The 13,856-nt window shown below is 37.7% G+C and overlaps 1 pseudogene; it reads left to right on the top strand.

Annotated features, from left to right (window-relative positions):
- Nucleotides 1-5,611: 5,611 nt before the first annotated feature.
- Nucleotides 5,612-6,557, top strand: LOC109245173 (olfactory receptor 4A47-like; annotated as a pseudogene).
- The last annotated feature ends 7,299 nt before the right edge of the window (nt 6,558-13,856 follow it).

The following is a 13,856-nucleotide window of genomic DNA, read 5'->3' as shown; positions in this document are numbered from 1 at the left end:
AGAACTGATACATGAATTCAGCAAAGTTGCAGGATACAAAATCAACGTGTAGGAATCTGTTGCTTTTCTATTTATTAATAATGAAGCAGCAGAAAGAGAGAAATTAAGGAATCCATATCATTTACAATTGCACCAAAACCCACAACTTACCTAAGAATAAATGTAAACAAAGAGGAGAAAGATGTCTACTCTGAAAATTATAACAATACCAATACTGATGCAAGTAATTGAATAGAAAGAAATGGAAAAACATTTGCATGCTCATGGATTGGAAGAACAAATACTGTTAAAAATGTCCATACTACCAGGGGCACCTGGGTGGCTCAGTGGGTTAAGCGTCCGACTTCAGCTCAGGTCATGATCTTACAGTTCATGAGTTGGAGCCCTGTGTCAGGCTCTGTGCTGACAGCTTGGAGCCTGGAGCCTGCTTCAGATTCTGTGCCTCCCTCTCTCTGCCCCTCCACCCAACTTGTGTGCGCTCTCTCTCTCTCTCTCTCCCTCTCTTGCAAAAATAAAGAAACATTTAAAAATATATTAAAAAATGTCCATACTACCCAAAGCAATATATGGATTTAATGCAATCCCTATCAAGTACCACCAGCATTTTTCACAAAGCTAGAACAAACAATCTTAAAATCTGTATGGCACCACAAAAGACACCAAATAGCCAAAGCAATCTTGAAAATGAAGAAAGCTGGAGGCATAACAATTCCAGACTTCAAGTTGTATTACAAAGCTGTAGTGATCAAGACAGTATGGTACTAGCTCAAAAACAGACATGTAGATCAATGGGACAAAATAGAAAATCCAGAAATGGACCCACAACTATATGGTCAACTAATCTTCAACAAAGCGAATTGAAAATGGAAAAGATGGAAAAAGTCATGTTCAACAGAGTGTTGGGGAAACTGGACAACAACATGCAGAAGGATGAAATTGGACCACTTTCTTACACCATGTACAAAAATAAATTAAAAATGGATGAAAGACCTAAGTGTGAGACAGGAAACCATCAAAATCCTAGAGGGGAACACAGGCAGTAACCTCTTTGACCTCGACCATACCATGTCTTCTTACTGACATGTCACTGCTGGCAAGGGAAACAAAAGCAAGATGAACTATTGGGTCTTCATCAAGATAAAAAGCTTCTGCACAGCAAAAGAAACCATCAACAAAACTAAAATCCAACTTAAAGAATTGAGAAGATATTTGAAATGACATATCTAATAAAGGGTTAGTATCTAAAATTTATAAGGAAATTATCAATCTCAACATCCCCTGAATAATCCAGTTAAGAAATGGGCAGTAAGATATGAATAGACATTTCTCCAAAGACTTCTAGATGGCTAGCAAGATGCATGAACAGGTGTTCAACATCACTCATCATCAGGGAAATACAAATGAAAGCCATGATGAGATACCACCTCACACCTGTCAGAATGGCTAACATTAACAACAGAAGAAACAACAGATGTTGGTAAGGATGCAGAAATATACTGCTGGTGGGAATGCAAACTGGTGCAACCACTCTGGGAAACAGTATGGAGGTTTCCCAAAAAGTAAAAGCAGAACTACCCTATGACCCAGGAATTGCATTACTAGGTGTTTACCCAAAGGATATAAAAATAGTGATGCAAATGGGCACGTGCATCCTGATGTTTATAGAAGCATTACCAACAATAGCCAAATTGTGGAAAAAGCCCAAACATCCATTGACTGATGAATCGATAAAGAAGATTGGCATATACAATGGAATATTACTCAGCCATGAAAAATAATAAAATCTTGCCATTTACAACAATCTGGTTGGAGAGAGAGTATATTATGCTAAGTGAAATAAGTCAGAAAGACAATACCATATGATTTCACTGATGTGGAATTTAAGAAGCAAAACAGGTGAGCATAGGAGAAGGGAAAAAGTAAGGGAGGCAAACCATAAGAAATTCTTAACTATAGAGAACAGACTGAAGGTTGCTGGTGGGGAGGTGGTCGGGGAATGGATTAAATGGTGATGGGCATTAAGAGGGCCACTTGTGATGAGCATTGGGTGTTGTATGTAAAGGATGAATCACTGAATTCTACACTTGAAACCAAGATTACCTTATATGTTTACTAAAATTTAAATAAAAACTTAAATAAATAAGTGAAAAATTAAAAAAATAAGAAAGTTGAGGGGCACTTGGGTGGCTTAGTCGGTTGAGCGTCCGACTTCGGCTCAGGTCAGGATCTCACGGTCTGTAGGTTTGAGCCCCACATTGGACTTTGTGTTGACAGCTCAGAGCCTGGAGCCTGCTTCAGATTTTGTGTCTCCCTCTCTCTCTGCCCCTCCCCTGCTCATGCTCTCTTTCTCTCTCAAAAATAAATAAACATAAAAAAAATAAAAAAAAGAAAGTTGAATTTACATAAGAAAAACAGTCCAATGAAGAAGGAACAAATTAAATAAAATGAAATGTTTTATTTATCATTAAAAAATAAATAAATTTAAACTTCCAAGAAGTTGCAAACATAATATAGAATTCTCACATAGCTTTCACCAGTAGCACAATAAATTAGATGCTCAGTAAACATACTAAAATGTAAGATAAAAATCATTTACTAGAATGAAATTTTAAAAAACTCTCTTATTGGGGAGGCAAACTGTAAGAGACTCTTAAATACAGAGAAGAAAATGAGGGTTGTTGGAGGGTAAATGTGTGGGGGACAGGTTATGGGTGGCGGGCATTAAGGAGGGCACTTTTCCAGATGACCACTGGGTGTCATATGTAAGAGATGAATCACTGGGTTCTACTCCTGAAGTGAAGACTACACTCTATGTTAACTAACCTGAATTAAAAAAAAAAAATCTCAAAAAATTGGGTATAGAAGGAATGTAACTCAACATAATAAAGGCCATATATGACAGATCCACAGCTAATATGACACTCGAGTCAAGGTTGAAAGCTTTCCCACTACTATCCGGCACAATACGAGAGTGCCCACACTTACCACTCCTTTTCAAAAGGGCATTGAAATAAAAATTCCTGTGTAACTTTTTAGCATTTTCTACATATAGGGCATGCCATCAGTGAGGTGAGAACAGATTGCTTAATTTTACTACCTGTAACAATTTTTCTGATGGTAGCCACTTTCTATCCTGTGGAAGAAAAGCCTTCCCTGGTTATCTTCTCCATAGGAGAATTCTCCCTGAGTACCCTGTTGGCTGTCTTATTAGCACTGATGAAGACTGTAATTAACGCACTAAATTGTTCCCTTATATACTGCCTCCCTCTACCATGAGAATATAAGGTCCGTGCAGGACCATGCAGGAAGGACTATTTGCATAATTTTTTCCTATTTCAAAAATTGCTGTATTCTCACAGCACAGTTCCTGATAGTAAATAAGCCCTCCAAATTAAAAAAAAATTGTAATTGAATAAAGAGTTATTATGTTGAAATCTGCAAAAAAATAAAATGCCCAACCCTACTTCAAGGCAGCATAAATTGAGTATTAATAAAAGGGAACAGAAACTTGCTATGGGAAGTGGAGAAACACATGAAAAATAATCTTCCTAAAACAAAATGACTGGGCTGAAATTTTATTCTTAACTGGCAGTAGCCTTACAATGGTTCTAAAGCTATTTTTTTTGTGTGTCACATATTTCTGACACTAATTATGTGATTTGGCCTAATAGTATCTTTACATAGATATTTTTGAAAAATTTTGTGAAAATTCCCAGTGAATTTATAAGCAAGAATTGGTCCTGGACATTTTCCAATTGTAGGACTTAATGAAGAATGTGGTTAGAAGGGATAAAATGTCCAGTGATATTTGCCCGTATGGGGAAGAAGAGGCTATGCTCTTAACAACTGATACACATTTTTAGGAGGTTTCTGTTAGGCTTACAGCATTACCTAAGGAGAAGCCCAATGATGTCTCTTAAAGTATCAAGTCTGCTAATCTGACCAAGCCAACAGAATGAGGATGCCTAAGCCATTGAATGGTATTTTTCTATTTAGAAATTAGTAGGAAAGAAGTTACTTGAGAAAAATCTCCCTGGGAGATGGCTGGTGGCTATTTTCCTTATGTAAGGATAGGAGTTAATCTTGTCTTTTTGATATATTATCCTAATGTGATAAATGTTTGTTTTCTGCGTGGACCATGGAATTGCTAGGAAGTCATCTACGGTATTAATAAAAGCAACCTTCTGAATAACCAGGAGAAACTCTGGCGAAAATGGATAGATAGTCGAATGAAAAAAAAAATGTCCTCAAGCAACAATGCAGCTTTTGCCCTCTTGCCAAACTGGATGACAGAGTCAAATGTGTTCCTTCAGATTGTGGACATGCCTCTATAAGGTAAGACTAACAGTAAATAGTGGAAACCAGCCTTTGCAACTGTGTAACTATCTTTATTATGTAAAAGTGAGGTCACTTTGAGAGAAAGCAAACTTTGATTCCAATTCTAGTTTTATCACTTAAAAATGGTTGAACTTGGGAAAATTAATTAGATGTTCTGAGCCTCAGTTTGTTCAGCTGTGAAATGAAGATTATAATTCCCTTTACTGTAAGATGAACTGTGGTTCATTAAGTTCTGAGTGTGTGATTGGAAGCAACTGTAGGCATTGTGAGCAGTGGAGTGATAGATCAGAATCATATTTAAAAAGAATCCATTTTAAGTTTCATCAGGAGAACAAATTGATGGAGACCAGAATGAAAGAGGAGGGACGTGGTAGGAGGCTAGTGCGGTGGGCCAGAGGAAGTGGGGAGGGGAGGGGAATGATTAAATTTGTGATAAATTTTAAAGGGGATAAATATCATTTGTTAAAGGTATTAATATGTGACGTGACCGCAAGACGGCATGAAGGACACTGTGATTATTTCTTGTCTGAGCAATGATGTGGAAGGTGGTACCATTTAATGATGTGGGAAGCATCTATGTCTCTGTGCAAAAAAAATTAGTTTTATAAGTCCTAATTGATATCCAATGGAGATTTCTGAAGTTGGAGATGTTGCATATATGAAGTTTAACAATTAAGGGAGAGACACAATAGTGGAATGCTTCCCCATTTATTGGTCAGGGAAAGGAGCCATATCCAACCAAAGATCCTAATAAAGAGGTCTCAGTGAGGGAAGAGACAACCTAGGGAAGTGACCTTCTGTTCCTAATTTGATCTACTCACTTTGAATATGTCAGTTACCTTAAATGGGTCTCAAGTATTTCACCTTTGGGACTTTATAAACTGTGCATCTTTCCATGAAATTCCCTTTCCCTCTTCTCTTGTTCTTCCACTCTTCCTTTAAAACTCAGATGAAGCATTGCTTCCTTTGGGAAACTTTTTTGATTCCCGTTTGGTAGATATATTCCTACCCTGGACATTTCGTGTTCTGTATTTTTATAATGGCACCTATTATATTGGTGATTATTATGTATGATATCACTGAGTGTAGGAAACCGTGGCTTATTCAACTTGAAATCCTAATGTCTATGACACATGTCACACATGTGAGACAAATAGGTACTCCTTCTACATTCTTTTAATTGAATGAATCAATAATCTTATAATGCATTTATCTTCCTTGTTTTGTAGATCAGCTGCTTCTAATATGAGAAGTCAGCTTCTATGCAGACTAGATGGAACCAAGGAGCAATGTAACTTATTTTATCCTCTTGGGTCTCACACAGGATCCAAAGGAACAGAAGGTCCTTTTGGTTGTGTTCTCACTCTTCTATATTTTCACTGTGGTGGGCAACCTCCTCATTTTGGCGACTGTAACTGTCAGTAAGACCCTGAACTCACCTATGTACTTGCTTCTTGCTAACTTACATTTTATGGATGTCATTTACTCCTCTTCCATTTCCCTCAGATTGATTTCAGATTTGATATGTGGGGAAAATAACAGGTCATTTCAACACTGTATGACCCAGCTGTTTACAGAGCAGCTTTTTGGTGGATCAGAGGTCATTCTTCTCTTGGTGATGGTTTATGACCTCTATGTGGCCATCTGTAAACCCCTGCATTATTTGTGTATCATGAGGCAAAGGGTGTGTGTTGTGCTGCTGGTAGGGTCCTGGGTTGGAGGTTTTCTGCATTCAGTAATTCAAGTTAGCACTATTTATGGGCTCCCATTCTGCGGTCCCAATTCATTGATCATTTTTTGTGTGACATGTACCCCTTACTGAAACTGGTCTGTACTGACGCCCATATCATTGGCCTGTTAGTGGTGGGCGATGAAGGACTGATCTGCACAATTGTGTTTGTGCTCTTGCTCATCTCTTATGGTGTCATCTTGCACTCTCTGAAGAACCTTAGTCTGGAAGGGAGGCGGAAAGCCCTCCAGACCTGTGGTTCCCACATCACTGTGGTGGTCTTCTTCTTTGTGCCATATATTTTCATGTACGTGAGACCTGCTAAGACCTTCCCTATTGACAAATCAGTGAGTGTGTTTTATACAGTCTTACCCCCATGCTGAACCCCCTGATCTACACTCTGAGAAATTCTGAGATGACGAATGCTATGAGGAAGCTCTGGAGGAAAAATGTCACATCAAGTAGTAAGGGAGTGCATTTTCTACCATGAAGAGAATTACTTGACATTGGCCCGCATTTTCTAAGAATGCAGAAGACTCCTTAAAATGATCCTGACTGTCTTTGTGTCAAGTTTTAAGTTAATTATAAAGAACAAACTGGATGATTGTGCTTTAATAACAGCTTCCCTTCCAGTAGAATGTAAGGTCGATAATACCTTGTGGATCAGTTCATTTAGAAAAGTGTAATTCCTTTATATAAAAGGAGTCAACATTCCAAAGGCAAGGGAATTAAAAGCAAAAATAAAGTATTGGGAGCTCATCAAGATAAAAAGCTTCTGCACAGCGAAGGAAACAATCAGCAAACCTAAAGGCAACTGACAGAATGGGAGAGGATATTTGCAAATGACTTATCAGATAAAGTGTTAGTATCCAAAATCTATAAGGAACTTATCAAACTCAACACCCAAAAAACAAATAATACAGTGAAGAAATGGGCAAAAGACATGAATAGACACTTCTTCAAGGAAGACATCCGGATGGCCAACCGACACATGAAAAAATGCTCCATGTCACTCATCATCAGGGAAATACAAATCAAAACCACAATGAGATACCACCTTACACCTGTCAGAATGGCAAACATTAACAATTCAGGCAACAACAGATGTTGGCCAGGATGCGGAGAAAGAGGATCTCATATGCATTATTGGTGGCAATGCCAGCTGGTGCAGCCACTCTGGAAAACAGTATGGAGGTTCCTCAAAAAATTAAAAATAGAACTACCCTTTGACCCAGCAATTGCACTACTAGGCATTTATCCACAGGATACAGGTGTGCTGTTTCGAAGGGACACATGCACCCCCATGTTTACAGCAGCACTGTCAACAACAGCCAAAGTATGGAAGGAGCCCAAATGTCCATCAATGGATGAACAGATAAAGAAGATGTGGTGTATATATATACAATGGAGTATTCCTCAGCAATCAAAAAGATTGAAATCTTGCCATTTGCAACTAAGTGGATGGAACTGGAGGGTATTATGCTAAGTGAAATCAGTCAGTCAGAGAAAGACAAAAATCATATGACTTCACTCATATGAGGACTTGAAGAGACAAAATAGATGAACATAAGGGAAGGGAAACAAAAATAATATAAAAACAGGTAGGGGGACAAAACAGAAGAGACTCATAAATATGGAAAACAAATTGAGAGTTGCTAGAGGGGTCGTGGGAGGGGGAGGGGTTAAATGGGTAAGGGGCATTAAGGAGCCTACTCCTGAAATCATTGTTGCATTATATGCTAACTCATTGGAAGTAAATTTAAAAAACTAAAAAATAAAATAAAAAAAAGGCCACTGATGGAATGGGAAAAGATATTTGCAAATGACATATCGGATAAAGGGCTAGTATCCAAAATCTATAAAGAGCTCACCAAACTCCACACCTGAAAAACAAATAATCCAGTGAAGAAATGGGCAGAAGACATGAATAGATACTTTTCTAAAGAAGACATTCAGATGGCCAACAGGCACATGAAAAGATGCTCAACGTCACTCCTCATCAGGGAAATACAAATCAAAACCACACTCAGATACCACCTCACATCGGTCAGAGTGGCTAAAATGATCAAATCAGGAGACTATAGATGCTGAAGAGGATGTGGAGAAACGGGAACCCTCTTGCACTGTTGATGGGAATGCAAACTGGTGCAGCGCTCTGGAAAACAGTGTGGAGGTTCCTCAAAAAATTAAAAATAGATTTACCCTATGACCCAGCAATAGCACTGCTAGGAATTTACCCAAGGATACAGGAGTGCTGATGCATAGGGGCACTTGTACCCCAATGTTTATAGGAGCACTTTCAACAATAGCCAAATTATGGAAAGAGCCTAAATGTCCATCAACTGACAAATGGATAAAGAAGATGTGGTTTATATATACAATGGAATACTACTTGGCAATGAGAAACAATGAAATATGGCCCTTTGTAGCAATGTGGATGGATCTGGAGAGTGTTATGCTAAGTGAAATAAGTCAGGCAGAGAAAGCCATGGATACTGTATGTTTTCACTCATATGTGGATCCTGAGAAACTCAACAGGAGACCGGGGGGAGAAGGGGGAAAAAAGTTACGGACAGAGACGGAGGCAAAACGTAAGAGACTCTTAAATACTGCGAACAAACTGAGAGTTGATGGGGGGGTGGTGAGGGGAAAGTGGGTGATGGGCATTGAGGAGGGCACCTGTTGGGATGAGCACTGGGTGTTGTATTGAACCAATTTGACAATAAATTTCATATTTAAAAAAAGGAGTCAACAATAGGTAATGAATTAATGAAGAAATTTTTAAATGATTACACTTTTTTATCAACATGTTTTTTCCTGATACTTAGTATTATTTTTAGTTAGATTCTTATCATTTAAGGAAATTCTTTTTATTTTACTATTTATAGTATTTAATGATGTATAGATGGTCTTGCTAAGTAAATATCTGTGGCCTTTTATGTAAAACACTTTGATATTTGTTTTTATAAGAAAAATTGATATGTAATGGATAGTAATAAATAATTTTAGAGAAAACCTTATATAATGGAATAAAATGAGAATAAATTACCTACTCATCTCTCAGCACGGTCTCTAGTCTCTTCCTCAGAGGGCGTCATTTAATCTGTTTCTTAAGACTCCTGTGATAATAACGACATTTGTATTCAAGTATATGTAATGTGAATTTTTCTCTGTGTATTTAACTTTTGCTCCTATTATACAACTTCTTTCTTTAAAATAAACTTTTAAGTTTAGGATAGTTTTGTTTATTTTTGATATTTCAATTGAAAATTGTTGTCATACAATACTATCCTAGTTTCTGGTACACAACATAGCGACTGAACAATCATGTACATTAAGAAATGCTCATATCATGATATGTGTAACTTCTGTTACCATAAAAAGTTGCTATAAACATGTTCACTCTGTTCCCTATGCTGTACTTTTCATTCTTGTGACGTAACTGAAACTTTGTACCTTTGGTCCCTTTCACCCATGTCACCTATCCCTCCAACCTCCGCAGCTCTGGCAACCCCCAGTTTGTTCTCTGTGTGATGAGTCCTTTTCTGTTTTTGTCCATGTATTCTTTTTTTACTTCCACATATAAGTGAAATCATTTGCACCATCTTGAAGATACTGCATACCAGTCCGGAGCGATCTCTTAGTTTTTCTTGTACTCCATATTACTCCCTTATAAAATCAATAAAAATGTATATAAAATAAATGTGTCCATTTCTATTCGTGTTATTACTAACCTTTTTCTATGACAAAGAAGTTTATAATAATTACATGCTTGTGAATGTGTGCAAGTATGAGTTCCTCGGAGTGGAATTGTTGATGTATGTATTTGAAACAGTGATCAGATAGTTTAATGTCGATATTCATAGTTATCACCAAACTGCCAACCTAGAGTTTGTATTAGTAGCTACACTGATGCTCACCGTCTGTGAGAATACTTCAGTCCACATTCTCAACCACCCATACCTGATATGGATTTATGGCATAAACAGTCCGATTAAATTGCAATCTTTTTCATATTATTGAGTTTACCTATTCACACGTTGGATATGATTTGTATTTCTTTTTCTGTGAATTGTCTATTCATGCCTTTACCTATTTCTTCAGTCGTTGCTCTTTTCCATACATATTTTGATGATTGGTTACATCCTAAAGAAATGATCCTTTTAGTATTGTGTATGTAACTATTATTGTTCTGTCTTGTGATGTATTTTTTTTTTAATGTTTATTTATTTTTGAGACAGAGAGAGACAGAGTGCAAGTGGGGGAGGGGCAGAGAGAGAGGGAGACACAGAATCTGAAACAGGCTCCAGGCTCTGAGCGGTCAGCACAGAGCCCGACGCGGGGCTCAAACCCACGGACTGTGAGATCATGACCTGAGCCGAAGTCGGACGCTCAACCCACTGAGCCACCCAGGCGCCCCACTTGTGATGTATTTTTATCTTTTGTACACTATAAGGAACACTTTTGGTGTGCAAAAATTTTTTTTCATTTAGTGTGTAATTTTTTATAGGGAATTCACAGGTGTTCCTTGCTATTTATTTATTTATTTATAATATAATTTATTGTCTAGTTGGCTAACATACAGTGTGTAAAGTGTGCTCCTGGTTTTTGGGGTAGATTCCCGTGGCTTATCGCTTACCTACAACACCCAGTGCTCATCCCAAGAAGTGCCCTCCTCAATGCCCATCACCTATTTTCCCCTCTCCCTTACCCCCTCAGCCACCCTCAGTTTGTTCTCTGTATTTAAGAGTATTTTATGGTATACCTCCCTCCCTCTCTGTTTGTAACTACTTTATTCCCCTTCCCTTCCCCCATGGTCTTCTGTTAAGTTTCCCAAGATCCACGTATGAGTGAAAACATATGATATCTGTCCTTCTCTGACTAACCTATTTCACTCAGCATAATATCTTCCAGTTCCATCCATGTTGCTGCAAAAGGCATCACATATATTCTTTGGAGCAAGGTCTCTTAAAGTTCCTTCCTCTTTGGTTTTTGATAAAAAAGAAGTTTTTGTCCCCGTCCCCCCTTTTTAAATTTAAATTTTAGTTAACATACAGTGCAATATTGGTTTCAGGAGTAGAAATCAGTGATTCATCACTTACATACAACATGCAGTGTTCATCATAACAAGTGCCCTCCTTAGTCCCCTCACCCATGTAAGCCATCTCCCACCTGCCTCCCTTTGTCAACCCATAGTTTTTTTTCCCTCTATCATTAAGAGTCTCTTGTGATTTGTTTCCCTCTCTTCTCTTATCTCTCCCCTCTTCCCATATGGTCATCTGGTTTCTTAAATTTCACATATAAGTGAAATCCTATGGTATTTGTCTTTCTTGACTTATGTCGCTTAGCATAATACATTCTAGTTCCATCCACATCATTTGAATGGCAAGATTTCATTTGTTTTGATGGCTGAGTAATACTCCATCATATACCACATCTTTATCCATTCATCAGTCGATGGACATTTGGACTCTCTCCATAGTTTGGTTATTGTTGATAATGCTGCTATAACATTGGGGTGCTTGTACCCATTTGAATCTGTATTTTGTATCCTGTGGGTAGATACCTAATAGTGTATTAGGTCACTTTGTCATAAGGTAGTTTTATTTTTGCTTTCTTGAAGAACCTCCATACTTTTCTCCAGGGTGAGCGCACCAGTTTGCATTCCCACCAACAGTATAAGAGGATTCTCCTTTCTCCATATCCTTGTCAACACCTGGTGTTTCTTGTGTTGTTAATTTTAGCCATGCTGACAGGTGTGAGGTGATATCTCATCATGGTTTTGATTTGTATTTCCTTGATGATGAGTGATGTTAAGCATCTGTTCATTCATCTGCTAGCCATCTAGAAGTCTTCGTTAGAGAAATATCTATTCATGTCTTCTGCTCATTTCTTAACTGGGTTATTTGTTTGTTGGGTGTTGAGTTTGAGAAGTTCTTTATAGATTTTGGATACCAACCCTTTATCAAGTATGTCATTTGCAAATATCTTCTCCCATTCTGTAGGTTGCCCTTAGTTTTGTTGATTGTTTCCTTCACTGTGCAGATGTATATATTGATACAGTCTCAGTAGTTCATGTTTATTTTTGTTTCCTTGCCTTCGATGACGTGTCTAGTAACAAGCTATTGTGGCCAAAGTCAAACAGGATGTTGCCATGTTCTCCTCTAAGATTTTGATGGTTTTCTGTCTCACAGTTAGGTCTTTCATCTATTTCAAATTTAGTTTTGTGTATGATGTAAGAAAGTGGCCTAATTTCATTCTTCTGTATATCACTGTCCAGTTTTCCCAACACCATTTGTTGAAGAGACTGTCTTTTTTCCATTGGATATTCTTTCCTGCTTTGTCAAAGACTAGTTGACCATATAGTTGTGGGTCCATTTCTCTGTCTTCTTTTTCGTTCCATTGATAATGTGTCTATATCACATTTGTCTTTTTTTTTTTTAAACTGTCTTGATGACTACAGCGTTGTAATATAGCTTGAATTCTGGAATGGTGATGCCTCCAGTTTTGTTTCTCTTTTTCATGATTGCTTTGGATACTTGGGGTCTTTTGTGGTTCCATACAAATTTTAGGATTGTTTGTTATAGCTCTTTGAAAAATGCTGGTGTTACTATGATAGGGATTGCATTAAATGTGTAGATTTCTTTGGGTAGTATATTTTAACAATGCTTGTTCTTCCCATCTATAACCATGGAATGCTTTTCCATTTCTTTGTGTCCTCTTCAATGTCTTTCATCAGTGTTCTACAGTTTTCAGAATATAGATCTTCAATTTATTAGTGGTTATTTATTTGGGAAAGAGAGAGAGAGAGAGAGAGAGAGAGAGAGAGAGAGAGAACAAACACTGGTGAGGGGCAGAGAAAGAGAATTCCAAGCAGGGTCCATGTTATCAGTGCAGAACCCAACAGGGTTCTTGATTCCACAAACTGTTTGATGATGATCTAAGCCCAAATCAAGAGTCAGACCAGTTGAGCCACCCAGGTGCCGCCAGAGTAGAGATCTTTCACTTCTTTACTTAGGTTTATTCGTAGGTATCATATTGTTTTTGGTACCCTTGTAAATGGGATTGATTCCTTCACTTCCTTTTCTGCTGCTTCCTTATTGGTGTATAGAGGTGCAACAGATTTCTGCATGTTGATTTTATATCCTGTGACTTTGATGAATTCATGTATTAGTTCTAGGAATTTTTTTAGCGCAGTCTTTTGGGTTTTCTACATAGAAAAGCTGTGTAGAAAATAGTGTCATCTGCATGTTGTCTGCAAATAATGAAATTTTGACTTCTTCCTTGCTGATCGGATACCTTTTGTTGTTGTTCTTGTTGCTGCTGCTGCTGCTGCTGCTGCTGCTGTTGTCTGATTGCTGAGGCTAAGACTTCCAGTACTATGTTAAATACCAATGTTGAGAGTGGATATTTTTGTCTTATTCGTGACCATAGGGGAAAGGCTCTCAGTTTTTCCCCATTGAGGATGATATTAGCTGTGGGTCTTTCGTATGTAGCCTTTATGATGTTAAGATATGTTCCATCGATCCCTACTTTGTTGAGGACTTTTATCAAGAATGGATGCCATATTTTGTCACATAATTTTTCTGCACCTATTGACAGGATCCTATGGTTCCTATCCTTTCTTTTATTAATATGGTGTATCACACTGATTTGTGTTGTAGTCCAGGAATAAATCCCACTTGATTGTAGTGAGTAATAATTCCTTTAATGTACTGTTGTATTCAATTTGCTAATACCTTGTTGAGAATTTTTGCATCCATGTTCATCAGGGATATTGGCTTGTCAT

This window comes from Panthera pardus, unplaced genomic scaffold (assembly GCF_024362965.1).
Source record: "Panthera pardus isolate Hobbes unplaced genomic scaffold, ASM2436296v1 HiC_scaffold_12, whole genome shotgun sequence".
Classification (NCBI taxonomy): domain Eukaryota; kingdom Metazoa; phylum Chordata; class Mammalia; order Carnivora; family Felidae; genus Panthera; species Panthera pardus.
This window is presented reverse-complemented; position numbering and strand designations above follow the sequence as displayed.